Below are 23,719 nucleotides of genomic sequence, written 5' to 3' on the forward strand. Positions count from 1 at the left end.
GCCATAAAGGTGGACCAGGGGTGACTCTAGAATTTATTTTGTACGATATGAGTATCAAATGAAAGGTGTTAATGAGTATTTTAAGAGGGCGTGGGCCTTAGTTCTATATGTGGACGCCTTTTCGAGATATCGCCATAAACGTGGACCAGGGGTGACTCTAGAATTTGTTTGTACGATATGAGTATCAAATGAAAGGTGTTAATGAGTATTTTAAAAGGCCGTGGGTCTTAGTTCTATAGGTGGACGCCTTTTCGAGATATCTCCATAAAGGTAGACCAGGGGTGACTCTAGAATTTGTTTGTACGATACGGGTATCAAATGAAAGGTGTTAATGAGTATTTTAAAAAGGCGTAGGCCTTAGTTCTATAGGTGGACGCCTTTTCGAGATATCGACATGAAGGTGGACCAGGGGTGACTCTAGAATTTGTTTGTACGATATGGGTATCAAATGAAAGGAGTTAATGAGTATTTTAAAAAGGCGTGGGCCTTAGTTCTATAGGTGGACGCCTTTTCGAGATATCGACATGAAGGTGGACCAGGGGTGACTCTAGAATTTGTTTGTACGATATGGGTATCAAATGAAAGGTGTTAATGAGTATTTTAAAAAGGCGTGGGCCTTAGTTCTATAGGTGGACGCCTTTTCGAGATATCGACATTAAGGTGGACCAGGGGTGACTCTAGAATATGTTTGTACGATATGGGTATCAAATTAAAGGTATTAATGAGGGTTTTAAAAGGGAGTGACCCTTATTTGTATATGTGAAGGAGTTTTCAAGATATCTACCAAAATGTGGACCAGGGTGATCCAGAAAATCATCTGTCGGGTACCGCTAATTTATTTATATATGTAATACCACGTACAGTATTCCTTCCAAGATTCCAACGGCTTTTGATTTCGCCTTGCAAAACTTTTTCATTTTCTTCTACTTAATATGGTAGGTGTCACACCCATTTTACCAAGTTTTTTTCTAAAGTTATATTTTGCGTCAATAGACCAATACTATTACCATGTTTCATTCATTTTTCCGTATTTGGTATATAATTATGGTATTTTTTTCATTTTTCGTAATTTTCGATATCGAAAAAGTGGGCGTGGTCATAGTCGGATTTCGGCCATTTTTTACACCAATACAAAGTGAGTTGAGATAAATGCGTGAACTGAGTTTAGTAAAGATATATCGATTTTTGCTCAAGTTATCGTGTTAACGGCCGAGCGGAAGGACAGACGGTCGACTGTGTATAAAAACTGGGCGTGGCTTCAAGCGATTTCGCTCTTTTTCACAGAAAACAGTTATCGTCCTAGGAGCTAAGCCTCTACCAAATTTCACAAGGATTGGTTAATTTTTGTTCTACTTATGGCATTAAAAGCATCCTAGACAAATTAAATGAAAAAGGGCGGATCCACGCCCATTTTGAAATTTTCTTTTATTTTTGTATTTTGTTGCACCATATCCTTACTGGAGTTGAATGTTGGCATAATTTACTTATATGCTGTAAATATATTAACTTTTCTTTTAAAATTTGAATTAAAAAAAAAAAATTTTAAAAAGTGGGTGTCATTGTTCTCCGATTTTGCTAATTTTTATTAATCAGACATAAAGTAATAAGAGTAACTTTCCGGCCAAATTCCATCATGATATCTTCAACGACTGCCAAATTACAGCTTGCAAAACTTCTAAATAACTTCATGTAAAAGTGGGCGGTGCCACGCCCATTGTCCAAAATTTTACTAGTTTTCTATTCTGCGTCATAAGCTCAACTCACCTACCAAGTTTCATCGCTTAATGCGTATTTGGTAATGAATTATCGCACTTTTTCGATTTTTCGAAATTTTCGATATCGAAAAAGTGGGCGTGGTTATTGTCCGATATCGTTCATTTTAAATAGCGATCTGAGATGTGTGCCCAGGAACATACCAAACTTCATCAAGATACCTCAAAATTTACTCAAGTTATCGTGTTAACGGACAGACGGACGGACGGACGGACGGACATGGCTCAATCGAATTTTTTTTCGATACTGCTGATTTTGATATATGGAAGTCTATATCTATCTCGATTCCTTTATACCTGTACAACCAACCGTTATGCAATCAAAGTTAATATACTCTGTGAGCTCTGCTCAACTGAGTATAAAAAGTTCTGCAGGGCGAAATCAAAAGCCCTTGGAATCTTGGCAGGAATACTGTTCGTGGTATTACATATATAAATAAATTAGCGGTACCCGAAAGATGATGTTCTGGGTCACCTTGGTCCACATTTTGGTCGATATTTCGAAAATGCCTTCACATATCTCTTTTACAACTCTCATTAATACCTTTAATATGATACCCATATCGTACAAACGCATTCCAGAGTCACCCTTGGTCCACTCTTATGACGATATCTCAAAAAGGCGTCCACCTATAGAACTAAGGCCCAGTACGTTTTAAATAATCCTTAACACCTTTCATATGATACCCATATCGTACAAACACATTCTAGAGTCACCCCTGATCCACCGTTATGGCGATATCTCGAAAAGGCGTCCACCTATAGAACTATGGCCCACTCCCTTTTAAAATACTCACTAACACATTTCATTTGATACCCATATCGTACAAACACATTCTAGAGTCACACTGGTCCACCTTTATGGCGATATCTCGGAAAGGCGTCCACCTCTAGAACTATGGCCTGCTCCCTCTTAAAAAGCTCATTAGCACCTTCCATTTGAAACCCATGTCATACAAACATATTCTAGGGTTACCCTATGTTCATTTTGCTAAATGGGGATTTTCCCTTATTTTGTCTCCAAAGCTCTCAGCTGAGTATGTAATGTTCGGTTAAACCCGAACTTAGCCTTCCTTACGTGTTTTTTTTTTTTTTTTTTGATTTTCCGACAGGGTGGATAAATGATGTATATTGAAACGATTTTCCGTCATCCCTTGTCAAATTTGGTTTCGAGACAAACAAAACAAAATAGGTCATTTGAGAAGGCTGTTTTCCCCTTATCTTATAGGCCTTGAGCCATTTTCTTTCATAAAAGCAAATACCGATTCCCGTCCTTTTTTCTCGGCTATTATTTTGTATTTACAAACCAAGATAATCGAATCATATCCGTTAATATAGCAGAATCATCAAAATCAGAAAAAAATTATCGTAAATTTCGTTGTGTAAACATAAATATTTCGCAGACCTATCTGTATCTGTATCAGCTTGCTATCGCCAACGATTTTTAATTGAAGCTTAACTGATATTTGTATCAAAAGAAGAAGACGCGTCGTCGTTAATTTATCGATAACGCGCCGGTAAACTCAAACCGATAATTTTTCAATAATATATCCAAAATTTTTGTGAATTATCCATAACTCTCGTTGAATTCATGATATCGATACATTTTCGATAACACGTAAATACATTTTCAATAACAAATCGATAGCTCTTTGATAACATTTCGACAGTTTTGTGATAAATAATAGATAACATTTTGATAACAAATCGGTATTTTTTCGATAACAAACCGAAAACTTGTCGATGGAAAATCTATAACTCATTGATAACCTTAGCAATCGAAAGCAAGTCTACAACACTTCGATAACAAGTCGATTACTCGTTTATAACTCGTCGATAGCATATCACTTATTATTATTGTTAGGCCTCGATGCACTGCGACCTTTATTTATGTAGATCTTTTGTACTTGACCTTTTAGCCATTTACTGTATGTACAATGAGAACAACGCATTCGCAGATATGCTACAGCATCCTGCTTGCCCATGTAGTCTGCCTGTTCATTACCCACATATCCTTGATGTCATGGAACCAATCCTTGCAAAACTTTGTTTTTGACTCCCAGACCATTTGGGACTGACGCATCCGTCCAATAAAAAAAGTGTTAAACGCAATAACCTCTGAATAGATTTTTGGTAGAGCTAATTTTTCCCACAAATTTGCGGAACGAAATCTACATGATACATCCCGACTCCAAATGGCATCTGCATGGCAGATGTATGTTCACTGAGAAGCTGTTATGGCAGAAATACACTCGGAGTATTAGCCAAATCACGACCATCGGCGATTCTGCCCCTAACAATTTTTTCCGATTGAAAAAACTTTTTTCTAAACTTTTGAAGTTGCTTCGCCCGGGAATTGAGCCCAGGATCTTCGGTATGATACGAAGAGAACACCACGTCGGCCGTCCATAGCTTAGAAGTAATTGAGTATGCGGTCGCCGTGATGTGATGGTAGCGTGCTCAGCCTAACACACCGAAGATCCTGAGTTCACGCCCCGGAAAAAGCAACATCAAACTTTTGGAAACAAGTTTTTCAATTAGAATAAAATTTTTCTAAGCGGTGTCGCCTCTCGGCAGTATTTGACATGCACTTCGATTGTATTTCTGCCATGAAAAGCTCTCAGTGAAATTTCATCTGCCTTGCAGATGCCGTTCGGAGTAGGGATAAAAGATGTAGGTCCCGTCCCGCCAATTTGTAGGAAAAATTAAAAGGAGCACAACGCAAAGTGATAGAGAAGTTCGGCCTTAAATCTCTTCGTATGTTATCGCGCCTTTCATTTATTTATTTGTTTATTTTTTAGTTATGTAAGACTACAAGGCATGTAAGGCTCCCAGTTTGTCTAACGTTATGAAGATATTCCTCGAAGATAAGCCTTTTCGTAAACATTATCTGTCGCAAACTTCTATTCCCTGGATTTCTGCCTGAAAATATCCATATCATGGATTTATTTGAATATGGAAGTCATGATTACATATCGCTGATAGATTCATATTCAAATTACGTGGTAGCGTTGAAACTTAAAAACAAAACATCGAAAGAGATTGTGCTATCTATATCTCAAATATTCGATAAACTGGGATATCCAGTTAGTCCGGTTATCAGATGTGATAAAAGTCCTTTTCATTCGGCGGAGGTTGAACAATTTGCATGTATGCAACATCCAACTAAAATTCTCAAGCCCAAGATATCCGCAAAGCAATGTCTTGGCGGAAAAGGGTGTAGCTATAGCAAAAAACATACTAAAGCGGTGTTTCGCAGCAAACGAAACAGACAAATTTCAGTACGGTAATATCACACTGATATCAATTTCATGAAGTTCGACTCATATGCACAAGCTCCCGTTTTTCCGTCATCAAATTTTGAACCATTCGTGAACCATACATTTGGGTCAGGGTCAGTATATGGATTTCCTATTTCCTAAAGAGTTATGTCCACAACGGATGCTTTAAACTTCGGTGGGATTTTAAGCGGTCCCTCACGTAGTTGCATTACTCCATATCAAAACCACACTACACCTACGTTTACACATCTTGTAGTACTGCTTACAGTATACCACATAGCGTACATATTACTTGCATAGACTAAGCTAACGCTTACAATTTACACCTTACGCTTACATTTAAGATTCATAAAAAATCATAACGTTTTTCAATACGGTAGCTAGATTTTAATGAAATTGTCATTGTCTCCGCAAAAGTGAAGTGCTAACATCACATAAAATTTAACCATTGTTTAATTTAATGTTTATGCCTATTTAAATAGATATTATCAGAGTATCCAATACATGGAAAAATATGGTGTGAAAACTTAACAACTGTCCGCTTGAATTTTATAATGCGTGAAATAAAACCTATATAAAATAAATAAATAAATCAATTTGCTGGCAGTCTGATTGCACAAATAGATTTATGTGTTTGTACTAAAAGCATCATCAAATTATTATTCGATTTTAAAATAACAAAAACGAATAAGATGAATAGACTCTTCATATGTTAATTCGAAATGCCGATAACTTTTTATCTTGATTTTATATGCGCTTGATATAACGGTAGAAACTAACATATATACGCGTGGTTGCATTAGATCAAATATGAGCGAAACATCCGTTAACAGTTTGCTTATTGAATGAGCTTATTTTGCAAGATTATGCAAAATAGTGGGTCAATCAACTTTTTAAAATTGACTCTTATCGTCGTGAAAGATATTTTTAAAGATCTTTTCTCACATTAATTTTAAAAGCCGCATATGTGGTTGTCCCCGAGTTATAAAGAAGGTAAACAGTTGAAATAAACAATAACTTTAGTATGTAGCTCAAATAAGACTACGGATAGTCCGGGGCGTTGCTACTGAAAAAACTCGAAAAAATAAATAACTACATATTTTACTGTACCTGCAAACAGGAGAAACTTTATACAAACTGGCTGGGAGCGATAAGCAAAAAAAAAAAAACTTTCACTTTTTTTTAAGTTGGCCTTCAAGGTGTAATTATGAGCTTTCAAGTGAAAGATTCCCCGTTATTTCTCTCGGAGTGAATGAAATCTGGAACTTTTTTTATAACCAATGGCAATGCAATATAAGGAAAAAACGTTCGCTATGTGTCGCAGGGATCGCGATATTTAAAAAACTTCACCAAACTTGTAAATTTTTCATTCGAGTTTAATATCATTTTCCGATTATTTTCAATATATCTGACTGAGGTTTGAACTTGAAACCTTCCACTTCATTCAGGTCACTGGAACACTGCAATTTTCGTAAAATTTTCTCGAACTTTCGAGTTTTGTAGAAACCGTTGTTGATATAGTTGGTATAGTTTCAATAACAAAATTCATGAAAGTTCATTTTTAGGTCAGAAAGAGAAAGGAATTGTTTCCTTCTCATACATATCATACTTGTAAACCTGTACTATGTCTCGGTGTGACTTTTGCTATAATTAAATATTTAAAAAAAATTGTGAGATCTCTTGCTTTGTAAACTTGGAAAAGCGAATTTAAAGTAAATTTAAAGTTCTGCAACGAAAGCAATAAAAGTTAAGTAATAGTTGTGAAATATAGTTGTGTGTTTGCCAATTGACCTTATGACTAATTCAAATTGTCATTTAAAGTGGTCATAAAGCCACTTCAAGTGATATTAGATAAAGGGGCCTTATGGCAGTGAACTTATGACACCTCACCATTGAAGTCATCTGCCAGTGCTGGCCCTTTTAATTGTGCGAATTCTGAAGCATATAAATATAGGAATACGGACCTCATATTCAGATACAATTATATATTAGGACTAGTCAAAATTCACATAGCATACGGATCTAATGTTATAGCCTAAGAAGGTATACAAAATTAACAACATATCAATCAATAGCAAATCGATTTTAAAACCTTTACAATAAATATTTCTTTGTGTGTACGTCTTATATTGCTCATACGCCCCGACGAACAACTATTACTAAATATATCCCATATCAGCACAAATTGAATATTAAATAAAAAATATTGATATATTAAAGGAACAAAATTGTTAATTATCAACATTACCTTTTAGTGGTCCTATTCAACTTTTGTCAGTTTTTGGTGCTAATCTAGGTTTGCCGACAAAACCACGTTTAATGGCATGTAGTGCCTTTGTCCGCTCTTCCTTACAAAAATAGTTCCTAACTGTTCTGCATTTCATATATATATTATCAAATGTATTAAATGCATTGGAATGCATCGTCAAATTACGATTACAACGTATTCGCATACTTACATGCGAAATCAGCGCTTCTTGGCGGTTAAGCTTTTCAATCAGCCCATGACTCATACCGAACGCCACATCGTGGCCCATAAAAACCATGGAAAATCACTGACAAAACGAAATTGAAATTGAATGAAGGTGCTAAATGTATCTTAGAATTTATTGTCAACACCAATGCGATTCGTATTTGGTGCGTATGACCTCATGCCAGCAGATGCACAGTGTGCCAAATATTTGTATATATCACATAGAAAGTTTTCAAAATGTTCCTTCATTGGTTGTGACAGGCTGTTTGGACGCCGAGGAGCGCAAGAAAACAGGTATGCTAGCTTGTCGTCTTAGGTGGTGCATTTCACCACTGTCCTCATCCACAAAATAGGGTTCACACCGGCATGTGATTGGAAATTAAGAGAAATAGATGTGAGGGGAAAGATACTGTTTAAAAGTTGAAGGGGAAAAAGATGAGTCGTGACCCGTCAAGGAGAGTCCCCCCATCCTCTTCAGCGCAACTTGCACGAAGCCATCGGCACTGTGATGGCTCCTATTATCTTACAGTGCCACCACCAAGGCTGCGCGGAAGTAGAGTTGAAGAGGGTGGAAGTACTCCACCTGACATGATAGGCCTCACCCTTTTATCCCCCTTCACTTTTAACCAGTCGGGAGTGTAGGAGTTAAACCCGATGTTAATCTAAGTATATATTTGTTCAACAAAAAATTCTTTCAAAAAAATTTAAATGCCTTTGGTTTTTATACCCAGCCGTACTTGCACACAGGGAATTACAACTTTCATTGGATAACGGTTGGTTGTACAGGTATAAAGGAATCGAAATATATATGGACTTCCATATACGAAAATCATAAGAATAAAAAAAAAAAAATTATTAAGGCATGTCCCTCCCTACTCCTGTCTGTACGATAACTTGAGCAAATATTGATATATCCTCACCAAATCTGGACCCAGAATAGATTGGTATTGAAAATGAGCGAAATCGGACGATAACCACGCCCACTTTTTCGATATCGAAAATTTAGAAAAATGGAAAATATGAGATAATTCAAAAACGAATACCAATAAACTATTAAAATTTGGTAGGTGAATTGGTTTTATGACACAAAATATAAATTCTAAAAAAAATTCGGAAGATTAACAAGCCGAAAACCAAAATCCGTTAAAGATATTACATTAAAATTTGGCAGAGAGAATATCCAAGCCAAATTATATAGACTGAGTGAAGATATTCAAAATCGCTAAAAGACCATGCCCACTTTTTCTAAAGTTGTAACCTTAACAATGTTTGCAATAAATCTATGGTATTTAACTACATTCAACTTATATTCTACCTCAGTAGTAGTATGGTTTAGCTAAGAGTAAAACTTAAACAAATTTTGAAAATGGACATGGGCCGGCCTTTTTTGTTACCCTTTTCAAAATACGTTTAATGTCATAAGTCGAAAAAACTGTGTTTCATAGCTACAGCGAAATCGTCTATGAACCACACAAAGCAAGCAATAATAATAGCGTTTAAAGTGCACAGCTGGGTATGTAATGTTCGGTTTAACCCAAACTTAGACTTTCTTACTTGTTGAAGATGAATTCGGTGTAAATATATTAATTGTACAAGCGAAGAAATTCAAGCTTACTGTGTTGCCCTAATTTTTAAACCTTGGAAGTCTGCAAAACGCTTATCAAGACTGTAAGTAGTATTTAGTCACACAGTCACAACAATATTTTCCTTTATCATTTTTTTTTTTTTTTTGTTATTACACTTATTATGATTGCAATTTTATTTTATTTATTTTTAAACGCATTTTTTCTATTAAAAACAAAAAACATTAATTTTATATGCGAATCAAAACTAATTTGTATATGCTTAGCCATAATGCAATCTTAGATAATTAATTTTCTCTTGGAACAGATATCCCACTGTGCGACGTTGGCGGTGACGATGCAACAAGGATTGCGTGCTGGAGCATGCTGCGAAAATAATCGCAAATAAATTGAAACGCTGGCGCAATTTTCGCTGCACAAATACAATACAAAAAAGTAAGGAAGCCTAAGTTCGGGTGTAACCGAACATTACATACTCACCTGAGAGCTTTGGAGACAAAATAAGGGAAAATCACCATTTAGCAAAATGAACCTAGGGTAACCCTGGAATGTGTTTGTATGACATGTGTATCAAATGAAAGTAGGCCTTTGTTCTATAGGTGGACGCCTTTTCGAGATATCGCAATAAGGTTGGACCAGGGGTGACTCTAGAATGTGTTTGTACGATATGGGTATCAAATTAAAAGTATTAATGAGGGTTTTAAAAGGGAGTAACCCCTACTTGTATATGTGAAGGCGTTTTCGAGATACCGACCAAAATGTGGGCCGGGTGACCCAGAACATCTTCTGTTGGGTACCGCTAATTTATTTATATGTCATACCACGAACAGTATTCCTGCCCAGATTCCAAAGGCTTTTGATTGCGCCCTGCAGAACTTTTTCATTTTCTTCTACGTAATATGGCAGGTGTCACACCCATTTTACAAAGTTTTTTCTAAAGTTATATTTTGCGTCAATAAACCAATCCAATTACCATGTTTCCTCTCTTTTTTCATATTTGGTACAGAATTATGGCATTTTTTCATTTATCGTAACCTTCGATATCGGAAAAGTGGTCGTGGTCATAGTCGGATTTCGGCCCTATTTCATACCAAGATAAAGTGACTTCAGATAAGTACGTGAACTAAGTTTAGTTAAGATATATCGATTTTTGCTCAAGTTATCGTGTTAACGGCCGAGCGGAAGGACAGACGGTCGACTGTGTATAAAAACTGGGCGTGGCTGCAACATATTTCGCCCATTTTCACAGAGAACAGTAACCGTCATAGAAACTATGCACCTACAAAATTTCACAAGGATTGGTAAATTTTTGTTCGACTTATGGCCTTAAAATTATTCTAGACGAGTTAAATGAAATAGGGCGGAGCCACGTCCATTTTGAAATTTTGTTTTATTTTTGTATTTTGTTGCACCATATCATTACTGGAGTTGAATGTTGACATAATTTACTTATATACTGTAAAGATTTTAAATTTTTTGTTAAAATTTGGCTTTAAAAAAAATTTTTTTTTTAAAGTGGGCGTGTTCGTCATCCGATTTTGCTAATTTTTATTTAGCATACATATAGTAATAGGAGTAACGTGCCTGCCAAACTTCATCATGATATCTTCAACGACTGCCAAATTACTGCTTGCAAAACTTTTAAATTACCTTCATTTAAAAGTGGGCGGTGCCACGCCCATTGTCCAAAGGTTTACTAATTTTCTATTTTGCGTCATAAGGTCAATGCGCTTACCAAGTTTCATCGCTTTATCCGTCTTTAGTAATGAATTATAGCACTTTTTCGGTTTTTCGAAATTTTCGATATCGAAAAAGTGGGCGTGGTTGTAGTCCGATTTCGTTCATTTTAAATAGAGATCTGAGATGAGCACCCAGGAACCTACATACCAAATATCATCAAGATACCTCAAAATTTACTCAAGTTTTCGTCTTTACAGACGGACGGACATGGCTAAATGAATTTCTTTTTTCACCCAGATCATTTTGATATATAGAAGTCTATAAAAACGAGTAAAGGTGTCTAAGTTCGGGTGTAACCGAACATTATATACTCAGCGTGAGCTTCAATTGTACATTTCATTTCAGATAAATTACTTTTCTACATAACACATGGCACCGCCCATTTAAGAAAAATGTTTCCCCATTTACTCTTACAGAAAAACTTGATAACTGAAATATCATTGATTCAAAACTATTTTTTGCTAAGTCATAGCTTATTATTTTCGTCTACGACCCTTTTAAAAATCTTCTATATAAAATTGGGCGTGGTTTTTAAGCGATATCGTTCATTCTTTTTAGAAATATTTCCTGCTATAAGGAAAATATGTGTACCCAATTTTGTCATGATATGTAAATTTTTCTTCGAGTTATGGCTCACGGAACATAGAAAATAGTTTAGTCATAAAAGGGGCGGTACCACCCCCATTTTTTAAAATTTGAGGTTTTTCCTATTTATTGAAATGAAATACCATTGATATAAAGGTCTTTTTTGCAAAAATATATGTTATTTTATTCGTCCACGACCCCTTTAAAAATCTTTTATATAAAAGTGGGCGTGGTCCTTAACCGATTTCGTAAATTTTTCTTCAAATTATTCCTTATGGTAAAGGCAGCCTCTCTACCGAATTCTGTTACGATAGGCTTAACGATTTTGGATTTATGATTTATAATATTTGTAAAATTTGCTATATCACAAGTGGGCGGTGCCACGCCCATTTTAAACAATTTTTTTAATTTTTATCAAGAGTCTCAATGTCAGACCACACGTCAATATTCTGGGTGTATTATTTACTAAATAATTAGGTTTTTTTTTTTTGTTTTCCAAAATGTTATATATATAAAAGGTAGGCGTGGTTATCATTCGAATTCGCTCGTTTTCAATACCAATATTTTCTCGGTCCAGATAAGCTCGTGTACCAAATTTGGTGAAGATATCTCAATATTTACTCAAGTTATCGTGTTAACGGGCGGACGGACGGACGGACGAATGGACATGGCTCAATCAAATTTTTTTTCGATACTGATGATTTTGATATATGGAAGTCTATATCTATCTCGATTCCATTATACCTGTACAACCAAACGTTAATCACAGTTAATATACTCTGTGTGCAAAGCACGCTGAGTATAAAAAATTAGCCATTTAACAAAAACATGCTCACACGTTAAAGTGTATATACACACATACATACATATTTGTTTCTTGACTATTGAATTTATTAACTGCCCCAATGCGGTAATGCTGACAACTGTCCTTCACTGCTTGGTTGCGGTCCGACATGGACGAGGCGCGTTTGATAAGAGTGCAGCATAAAGTATTTTAGTATTTTCATAGGTGAATTCACTTGGCAACCCGAAAAGTTATCTTGCATATATCATTATAAATCACAAGGCGCCAGGTAATGGCGAGCTATCTGCCGAGCACGGGTGCGAAGAGTTGTTAAAGAGCATGCATCATGTCCTATGCAAAATAAGATCGGATGAGCGCATCCCTCTAGATTGAAAGTTTAGTGTGGTCTCCTCAATCCAAACCCGCAAATCGCGCCAGTTATCGCGGAATCAGCCTGCTTAGTACAACCTGTAAGGTTATATCGAGCGCACTGTGCAAATGACTGAAGCCCAAAGCCAAAGAACTGATTCGATCTTATCAGTGCGGCTTCATACCCGGTAAGTCTACTTTCTACCAGAACTTCACGATGCGCCAGGTCCTGGAGAAGACTAAGATAAGAGAATCGGCACTTACCATCTTTTTGTAGACTGCAAAGTTAACTTAGAGCCTTAGCTCTGTCAAATGACATTGAACGACTCCAGCAGCTCTGTAAGGATTGAGAAGGACCTCTTCGTGCCAGTCGAAATAAAACGAGGCTATAGACAAAGCGACTCCCTTTGGTGCGATTTCTTTAACATAATGTTGGAACAGATTATTCTGGCAGCAGAACTAAGCCGTGATGTTACAATATGTGCATACAATTAGCGGCAAATACCGATGGTATTGATATTATTGGCCATAACAAACGCATAGTGAGTTCTGCCTTCTCTATATTGGTTAAAAGGGGAAAAGTGTGTCTTGACGTAAATCAGGATAAGACGAAGTACTTGCTGTCATCTAAGAAAGTATCGGCGAGTTCGCGCCTTAACAGCCACGTCACTGTTGACGGATATACATAAGTTCGAGACTGTAAAGGATTTTGTCAACAGCGCAAACAATATCAGTTTAGAAATCAAACAAAAAATTACTCTTGCCAACAAGTACTTCTTTGGACTGCGTAGGCAATTGAGAAGCAAAGTCCCAACTCGATGAAACAAAAAATCACGCTATAGGAGTCGCTTATTGTACCTGTCCTGATGTCTGGCTCGGAATCATGGAATCATGGACGGTTTCGAGAAAAAAATGCGATCACCTTAGTGTCCGTGATACCGACTGCGAGTACCGAGTGAGGTTTTAATGGCGAGCTATATGAGCTTTACGTATCGAATTAAGGCCCATAGGACTCGCTGGCTAGGTCATGTTATGCGAATGAAAAGCATTTTAGTAACTTTTTTTATTTTTTATTTATTACCTACGACCTTATCAAGAGCTCTTTGTTGGCTAAGCGTGTGTTTCCGTATAGGTAGGAATGTATTCATGTTTGGATAAGATTGTGCGTGTGTGTTCTGTTAGTCTGTGCGGTGCTTCAGAACGTATTTCGTGAATTATTTCTCCCCCTCCATAAATCTGCACACCTAACGAGGCAATGATTTAATTTATTACAAAGTATCAATAAATTAAATTTTCCTTTTGCGTACGAAACGAAAATGTGGCGAAAAATGCACGAGCAAACACATAAACGCCAACTAAAGCACTACACAATAACACAAAAATGCAAAAGCCGAAATGCCAAATGAAATGAAGTGTAGTGAAGTGAAATAAAATCATTGCGCTGTTGCTGCAGCCGTAACGCTTAGTGCAACGCAACCACGCATATGAGGCGCATGTTGCATGTGCAATGAACGTCGTTGTGACATGCAAAATGCGTGCAATTTGGCTAATGTAGTGAATATGCAGAGGCCAACGGCGAAACGCACAACCTCAAGGCAACGTTTATAGTTGGTGGGCGTTTCAGAAATGCGTTTGCGGGCGGTTAATGTTTAGTATGGCATAGATTAACTCCCCCCGCCTTCTGCTTCTCTCTTTAAACTTAATGCATACACTTCATCATAAACATGACGCCACCTGCCCGCCATTCTTAACGAACGCAATGTGGTTGCCCAAATGCACTACAACAAAAATGCAAATATGTGTTTTTTTCTAACCTCTTTTTGTACCTAAATACGCATTTTGCGTGCTGATCTGGCAAATTTGCCAAACCAACAAACAAATCATTTGTGATTATACATTCGCATTGCAAATTCACATGAAATTAGTGTAGCTTAACAAAGCGCGAAAAAATCAGTATCTTCCCACACGAATGCATAAATCAAAATATGATGTCCATGCTGCTGTGCAGCCAAATCCCAATCGGACAACTTTGGCTTGAATCGTAAAAGTTTTTCTAAACGCAACACAGGTCTAAAGTCAAAGTAGAGCAACATGTTTCCGACTGTGGTTCACACGTGTTTTTCAAGTCTCTGTCACTAGTATTAATTCATACGAGTATAAATGTATGCACTTACCCTACAGCAAATCAATTAGTAGTAAACTGTCGAGGAACTAATATGCATCCCATATCCAACTAGAGGACCAATTCATTATTTTTATATAAACAGCTAATGTTTTTACGAGATGGCGAATAGTATAGGTACCTCAGAAAGCTTTTGTTTGCTTGAACAAACCTCAGAATTTTTTTAGGAAGTTGTCCATTTTAGAATTTGACTAAGGAATGTCTAAGATTGAGTAAGGTTAGAAGTGCGTGAGTAGAAGTTTTCCACACTTCCACTTGGTTACATATCTGTCCATTATGAGTGAACTCCGTGAGTGCCGGGCATATTCGTCCGCAGTCCTGACCATCGCAAGGCAGCTTCTGCAAAGTGAGCTTGTTGGTATGCGCCACCGACGGACTATGGCTGCAATAACGCCATGACATGTGATGACTTCTGTTAGTACTCTTACTGCTTAAGAAGGAAGATAGTTCCTTTCCTATCCAAACATGGCCATAAGGACTTTAAGACTGCGCAATAAACCCCATTGGTTCACAGCAAGTTCATTCCTATTAACTTTCCCTTCTATACCGCTGTTTCCAGAAATCCAGAATAAGGTTAATTAAGCAATAAACACACCAAATATGTACATCATAAAACAGAAATTACTGATGCCCACCTGCTTCAACTTCAACAATAATGATCCAGGTAACTGAAATAATATAAATTCGTAAAGCACACATGCGTGAGCCCATAAAAAAAATTGCACTGAAGATGGCATAGCCAAACAAAATTTTACAAGGGACGAAAAAAATCACTTCATTTGGTTTCTTATGGAGAGATCGAAACCTCGCTGGCAGATGCTTTGAAGGACATCGTATTATAGAAGATAAATGGTGACACATCAAAGGCTCAGGTTTCGAATCATAGCGTCGACAGTCGTAATCCACTACAGCATGAACCGACCTTATCATTTACGAAGAGATTTTTGTATAAGATCAAAAGTCATCCAATATTTTTTAGGCTACCAAGTGTCCCCTCATGGCACCCACCTAGTATTTATATCGCACAATTAGGTCAATCCAACGATCAACTAAAAAAATCGCAATATTCAGAAACTGTCTCTTCCAGCGAAGAATCAATGTTGCTAACAAATGCTATTTTGGATGATTAGGCAATTGAATAGAAAAGTCGTCTCTCGATGAACAAAAATTAATCTCAACAATACGCTCATCATATCTGTTCTGCTGTATGGCCTCGGAATCATGGACGGTGTGAAGAGAAGATGAGATGGCTTTAGGAATGTTGAAAAAAAAGGCAGATATCGAAGGAATAATGGTGAGCTATATTAGCTTTACGCAGATATAACAATATTGCAGCGAATAAAAACTATAAGGCTTCGCTGGCTAGGTCATGTTATGCGAATGCACGCAGAAGATCCGGCCAAGAAAGTATTTCAGTCGACACCGCAGTTTGGAAGCAGAGAAAGGTGTAGACCTCCGCTGAGTTGGGTGAGCCAGATGGAGAAGAACTTGACCTCCATTGGTGCTTCCAATTGGCGCCAGTTGGTGATTCTCACTGAGTAGTGAAGGTATTAGTAATCGAGTATACAGCTCGGTATGTATTAAACAGAGAAACCGAAAATGACTAATAACTTCGAATTTTCAGATTTTTGAGTGAGCTCCCTATTGATTTAGGTTTGCAATATAACTTGAAAACTATAGAGAATTATTAAAAGCTTCTTAATTTAAGTCAATAATATACCTAAACGAATGCTACCCTAGGAATGTAAAGATATCTTATCTGAGGAATTGTAAAGATATCTTACTCAGTTAAGAAGGTAAACCTCTACATAATGTGCATGTTATTTGAATAATTTGAGTTACCCTACTTAGATTAAACTTATTTTAGAAAATTTAAGGTACATTCCCGTTTATGGAGTCCTTGTATAGTCGAATTCAATAAAAAAAGTTAAAACTTTAAGGGATGTAGAGATAGAGAGCAGAAATAGCCCACATTATGACGAACTTAGGCTAAATTTTAGTTCAACTAAGTCTGGTCTCTTCGGATTAGTAGTTCAATTTTAGTCCAATTTTCTAGTTAAAAACTAGTACTTCATCTTGCCACATATATTTTTCATTGCCTGAATCTTGCTTACATATATACATATGTGCATTTGTATGCGTTGGAGCTCAAATTGAATTATGCTTTCATCACTTGCAGTTGTTGCATTTAGTAAAGTGCGAAGTTGTAATGTCGTATTAATTTCAAATGAACGATTTCCAGCGGTGAGTTATTTATATGAGGTTTTGTCGATTTTGAGCACAGCTTAAATACGTACACTGAAAGAAAAAGACTGGTAAAATCAACCGAAATATGCGGGTCAATTCAACCGATATTCTGTTAATTTTTATTCATCGCAACAGGATGTTGAACCAACTGCGCACAGATCGTTGATTCGTAATTGACCGTTTTAGTAGTCAAATGAACAAAAAAAAAAAGTTGTTGCGACAGCTTTGTACGACAGCTTCTCTTCCAATTTGCGTCGTGCTCCTCTTGATTTTCCCTACAAATTGGCCGGACGGGACCTACATCTGCGAGGCAGATGAGTTTTCACTGAGAGATTTTCATGGCAGAAATACACTCGGGAGCGCTTGCCAAACACTGCCGAGGGGCGACCCCGCTTAGAAAAATTTTCTTCTAATTGAAAAATCTTATTTCTAAAATTTTGTTGTTGCTTTGCCGGGGGTGCGAACCCAGGGCATATGGTGTGGCAGGCGGAGCACGCTACCATCACACCACGGTGACACTTACTAACCGAACGTCAATTGGGCTTACATCAAATATGCTGGCACACATTAAACATTATACACTTTATTATTTTGTTTAATTATTAATTTATAGTTGTGAACTTCGCTTTGCAAATAGAAATGAAAATAGTGGTCACAAAACTGATTCTCAATTCTTTCGGTTGCAGCTCAGCTCATTCTCAATTTCTTCTCTCGCATGTAGTTGCCCCACTTGATTGTTTCGAACAAAACTTGTATTAATGTTTGACATAACATTTTAAATAGAGAACTTGTAAGTTATAGAAAAGTAAAGAATCAAATCGCTAGAAGGTAATTCACCACTGGAGTAATTTTAAACGTAATTCGGAAAGTTTAATTTTCGTAACACTTTAAGTTGAAACGATTCCAGAACAACTCAAACTTTTATGTTGTCGGAAACATCAACATAAAAAAGGATGTTTTTTATTATCTTATTAAATTCGTTCGCGTGAGTGAAAATTCGTAAAAACTTTCTGGTTAATTATTGAGCTCAATGCCGCAAGGATAAATAAAACACCATGTATTTTGTGGTATTATAATTTATACAAAATACATGGTGTTTTATTTATCCTTGTGGCCTTGAGCTCAATAATTAACCAGAAAGTTAAGATAAACTTATAAGGCTATTAACAAAACCCAAAAATTCGTAAAAACTTGAACAAAATGTTACTTTGGAAAAATCCTGTTCGTTCAAACAAAACTTTTGCAACAAGAGGGCGCAATTTTGCATTTCGCTTGGAGGAGAAGTTGCAAAATTGTACCCGATAAATAGGTGTCCCGGTATCTCATTTTTTTGCACAGTACATTCAAAAAAGGGTTTTTCGTTGTGTTTTGATAACTGAAAAACTAGTTTTTTGTTGTTTTCCCATTTTGTGTGTTTTTTCGATTTGGTGGTTGTCTTATAGTGGTAATTTTTTTTAAACAAGTGGCACCATCTTCATAAGTGCAAATTAGAGAGCGCAGTGAACGTAAAATTCTCTTTGAAATCTGCTCATGTACTGACTGTTGATCGCTTTTGAAATAACCAGTGAGATCAATTGTGTTAACAGAAAAATCAGTTAGATTGACCAGGAATCTGTCAATTTTACAGAATTTTGTTAACTTAAGAGCGACAATTTCTCTTCTGTTGAAATGACTAAACTAATTTGTTCGTTTGACAAAGAACTCGGTCGAATTAACCGTAATTCGATCAATTTCACCGAATCTCCGTTAAGTCAGGAACAACAGAACCGATTTGTTGAATTTACTAGCAACATTTCTTTCAGTGTAATATGTATGTAAGTAGATATTTCAATTTATTGTGCACTTAGAGCTGTGGGCAATTTTTTATATAATGGTGAAACGTACTTAAAAAGACTAGAATTGGTCTAGCTGTCGAAATATAAAGAAAAAAACTTCAGACCTCAAAAGGACATTTGAAGAAATTATAGAGCTTTTCGAGGCCAAAATTATGGATAAAATCTGTTGTCGCTGAAAAAGTTACAGTAAAAACAAATTTCGGATGTATCTGTAAGGGCCAAAAAAATAAAAAAATAAAACGTTTTTGGAAACCCTCTTGAAAAAGCCTAAAATTAACAGGCGAAGTTTTGTAACTTTTTTCTGACCCAGTCTAGTATTAACCTGTGTAAGTAATTTCCGCAATTTCGCAGTTAATATATAATCTACCTTCCGGTAGGCTAGAAACTTCGAATTTCGAGCATAATGACCAGTTGACATCGTGGAACGAAATACAAAAAATTTCGCCCAATGGCGCAAGTATGAAAATATTCAGAAAATACTTACCTACATATTTGGATTAAAATTTCTCAAGTGTATCATATTTCCGATACTTTCATCCCATAAATACCTTTGGAATAGTAAAAAAGTCAACTTCCTCTTCAGCTAATAAAAAAAATTTTAAACTGAGTTTTTCGTAAAAAATAAGAATAAAATATGTATGTTCGATGGAGTAGTTCCTTTTTTCGATCATTACTAATGTTCAATAAAAATATGGAAAAAATTATATAAAAAGAACTTAATAAGTATACCATGCAATAAAATAAAAAAAAAATTATAAAATTAAATATAAATTTAAATAAAATAATTTAAAAAAAAAACAATACTTACTTTAAGTAATAATAATACTAAAAGCTAGAAAATAATTAGGTAGGTCCTAGTACTAGTCATTACACTCCTCATCAATCTAGGACGTTGATCATACAATTAAATAAAAGCGTTGGACGCGTCAAATGTCTATTGATAGTCAATAGTTGGCGGCCACCGTGGTGTGATGGTAGCGTGCTCCGCCTGCCACACCGTATGCCCTGGGTTCGCACCCCTGGCAAAGCAACATCAAAATTTTAGAAATAAGGTTTTTCAATTAGAAAAAAATTTCTCTAAGCGGGGTCGCCATAAAAAGCTCTCAGTGAAAACTCATCTGCCTTGCAGATACCGTTCGGAGTCGGCATAAACGATGTAGGTCCCGTCCGGCCAATTTTTAGGGAAAATCAAGAGGAACACGACGCAAATTGGAAGAGAAGCTCGGCCTTAGATCTCTTCGGAGGTTATCGGGCCTTACATTTCTTTTTTTTTTTTTTTTGTGTTGTTTTTTTTTAAGTAAGACCAACTGAACCTTAATCAGGTTATGCTACGCGTCACATTTTTAGAAATTTCACTCGCCCAATGCTTTTATTTATTTGTCTGTCAACGCCCTAGGTTAATGAGGAGTGTGATGACTAGTACTAGGACCTACCTACTTATTTTCTAGCTTTTAGTATTATTATTACTTAATGTAAGTATTGTTTTCAATAAAACCGTTTAACTTTAAATTTTTTTCAAGTTTTTAGGCTTTATTGAATTGCCTATTATTTCTCATTTTTAGTTCATTTAGTGACTCATTATTACAAGGACTCTTTCGTGATAATTTGTGACAACCTAAGTCCTCAATACATAATCCTTCTAAAGGCTTTACTCAACAGGGCGCCACGTATGCTTGTCCCTCCTCGAACTCCAAAGTATTTTGATGTCACTTCTACCGTACTCTATGTAATATTTGATCCAAATATGAGCCAAATCGGACTACCGATACGAATGTTTTTCATATCTTGATGCTTGCCGCACCTAGCGGGATTTTTTTTTCATAAAGCGATTTCTATTTCTGTATGTAATATGTGTCCCAAATATGAGCCAACTCGGACCGCAGATACGATTTTTTTTAATATCTTGATCATTGCGCCACCTGGCGGCGATTTTTCATATGTCGCTTTCTACTCATGTATGTAATATGTAGTGATTTTTATCTTATTATTGCATTGCCATCGGGTTCTGAACTATATTCCAAGTTTCAGCTTCGGGTTCTGAACTATATTCCAAGTTTCAAGCTTGTCGGGAAGTTACTTAAATTTGAATTACAAAATTCGTTCACAACGGCCGGCCTGTCAAGTCAAGCAGAATAAAACCGTTTAAAAAGAAACATTTTTGCTGTCAATTTGGTAGCGTAGATTTGAATATCATAACGAAGTACCTTGGCTTCATATGGAAGTGCTTTTTGTTTGCACTTTCATATGAAATTCAGGCACTTTGAAATGAATCGAATTTATATGTGAGGGCATGTGGGAAGCTATGAACATTTTTTTTTTATATTCAAAGTGTGAATTTGTATCTGTGCATATTCTTTACGGGTTGAGCAGCTCCGACTATAAGAAAAAGCAGACCCGGCTGCATGACTCTGAAGAAGTTTTAATCTCTTACCCCCCCCCCCCCCTCCTTCTTTCTTCCCCTCTCCCTTTCCGCTTCCATTTATTAGCTCCTCTCTTTCTTTTTTTCTCCCTACATATCTCTCTCTTTCTGTCTCCCGGCTTCTCCCTCTCTACCTCCTTCCCACTCCCCCGCTCCCGCTATCACGATCTTCGTCAAACTTTATCTCTTTCCCAATCTTTTTCCCATTTTTCCTTCCTTCGTTTTTCTTTTTTGTCCTTTATTCTACACTGAATCAAAAAAGTGCATGTATACTAAGAAAAAGTGCGTATATTTTAAGAAATGTTCATTGAAAAGCTCTCCAAAACCCGTATTCATAGAATTTAAGAATATAAATACATTAAGATATCCATGAAATTTATTTTTAAGAATATTTCTTAAATTACAAGAAAAAGTTCTTATTATCCAAGAAATTGCATTTCATAAAAATTATGTAATTCTTCCCTAAATTTTAAGAAAATAAATTTTAAATTTTAAGAAAATATTCGTACAATATAAGAACTCATTCTTAGAATGCATGAATTCGTTCCTAAATTGTATGATGTTATTCTTATGATTTAGGAAACATTCCTTAAATTTTAATAAAATATTCATACAATATAAGAACTCGTTCTTAGAATGCATGAATTCGTTCCTAAATTGTATGATGTTATTTTTATGATCTAAGAAACATTCCTCAAATTTAAGAAAATATTCATAGATTAAAAGAATCCATTCTTTAAATTTATGTAACTACTTTTACCTTTAATGAATACGTTCAAATAATGTATTTAAACATTATTTGAATTAAATAAATATATGGAATTTGACTAAAATTCATGAAAGTTGTAATGCAATAAAAATATAACTTCATTAACAAAGATCAATATTTGTATGTAATTTTTGAAATAGTTAATATATAACTCATTTTACAAACGATAATGTTTATATGTAATTACGTACATTTCGTATTGAAAATATATTTAGTACAAGTGTTAGAAGCTTGATTAACGGAAGTGACGATTTCGAATTGGGGGCTTGTGGCTTTTCTCCACTCTTCGAAATGATGCTTAAATAACGCTCGTTCTCCTGTTTTCCAGTTTTTGTTAAATCTTATATATGCTTAGGTTTTAAAATTTTCAAAACAGCAACAGTAATTTTTTCCTCTAAAGCCACAATCTGCATTAATTTATTATAAAATCCTTATATAACTAGAAGCGAAACAATTACCTGAAAACTTTAGATACATATGCTCTAAACTCCAACTTGGCAATAAAGAAAATAGCTCTTCGTCTTCCGGTGTATGCTTAACTGGAGATGCGACTATATAGTGTGCAACATTTCCTAATTCGGAGTCCCCGTCCAGAAATATGCAATTCTCCGTCATGTTTACAAAATTACGTCTATATATTTTTGTAGAAGATGAGTGATCGAAATGATGGCAAATGTTGATTGGTAAATTAGTTTAAAAAAATGTTGTGAGATTTAATTGGCCATGTCTTTGTATGCAAAAAAGTATTCCTTCAATCGCCCCATATAAAGCCTTCTTGCGGTTTTTATCAATGATATTGCAGGCCCAACAACTTCTTCAAATCTGACTAAAAAAAAGTAAGTAAAAGATTGCGGACAAATTTCAAACGACTTATAAAACTATTCCCACTTTTTGACAAAAAAGTAATGGGTTCTCGTTTAAAATCACAATATGTAGAATAACAAGAATATGATTATGGTAATCTGATGTAATAACTCCTGTGAAGTCATTTTTGTTATATATGGCCTTTTTACATAAAATGCTGTTATACAACTGAAATTTAGAGTCCGGTTGATTCATCTTTTGGCAAATTATTTCTTTAAAATCGGCGTCTTTGACCTCGTCGCCGTTCACCCTAAATTTTTTAAAAGTTTGCTTTTCATTTACTAAAAAATTTGCCAAATGAAGTTGATACTTTTTACATATGGATAAGCATATATTTTTTCTTGAAGTAATAGCTCGAGAATACATTTTAAACCTTTCTTTTCAGACTCTGACTTCTGACTACAGTCAGACTCTGACTTCTGACTTTTCACCTCGTATAACAGCTGTTATACCAAATTTCTCAAAAAAAAGAATTCAGCCCTTCAAATAAGGAAAAAGAGCGGACCACGACGACATTTTTATTTTTTCAATTTGCTGAACGCGTTAATAAAAAAAAAAAAAAATTCGAAATGTAGAATTTCGAACTTCGAATTTCGTAAGCCGATATCTATTTTTTGGAGGCTAAGCTCGAAAAAAGGGGATAGTACTTTGTTTACTTAAGCCTCAATTTCTACAAAAAACTGGGTTTTGTCTAATACCCAGAAAAAAGGTGATTTTGTCGCATAGTGTTATTATTATAAATATGAAACAACAGGTTTGAGGTGGGAGGTACAACTTTGTTAGCTGACCTAATCATATGAAAACGACTTCATAGCT

The sequence above is a fragment of the Eurosta solidaginis genome, chromosome 1 (genome assembly GCF_040869045.1).
Source record: "Eurosta solidaginis isolate ZX-2024a chromosome 1, ASM4086904v1, whole genome shotgun sequence".
NCBI classification, from domain to species: Eukaryota; Metazoa; Arthropoda; class Insecta; order Diptera; family Tephritidae; genus Eurosta; species Eurosta solidaginis.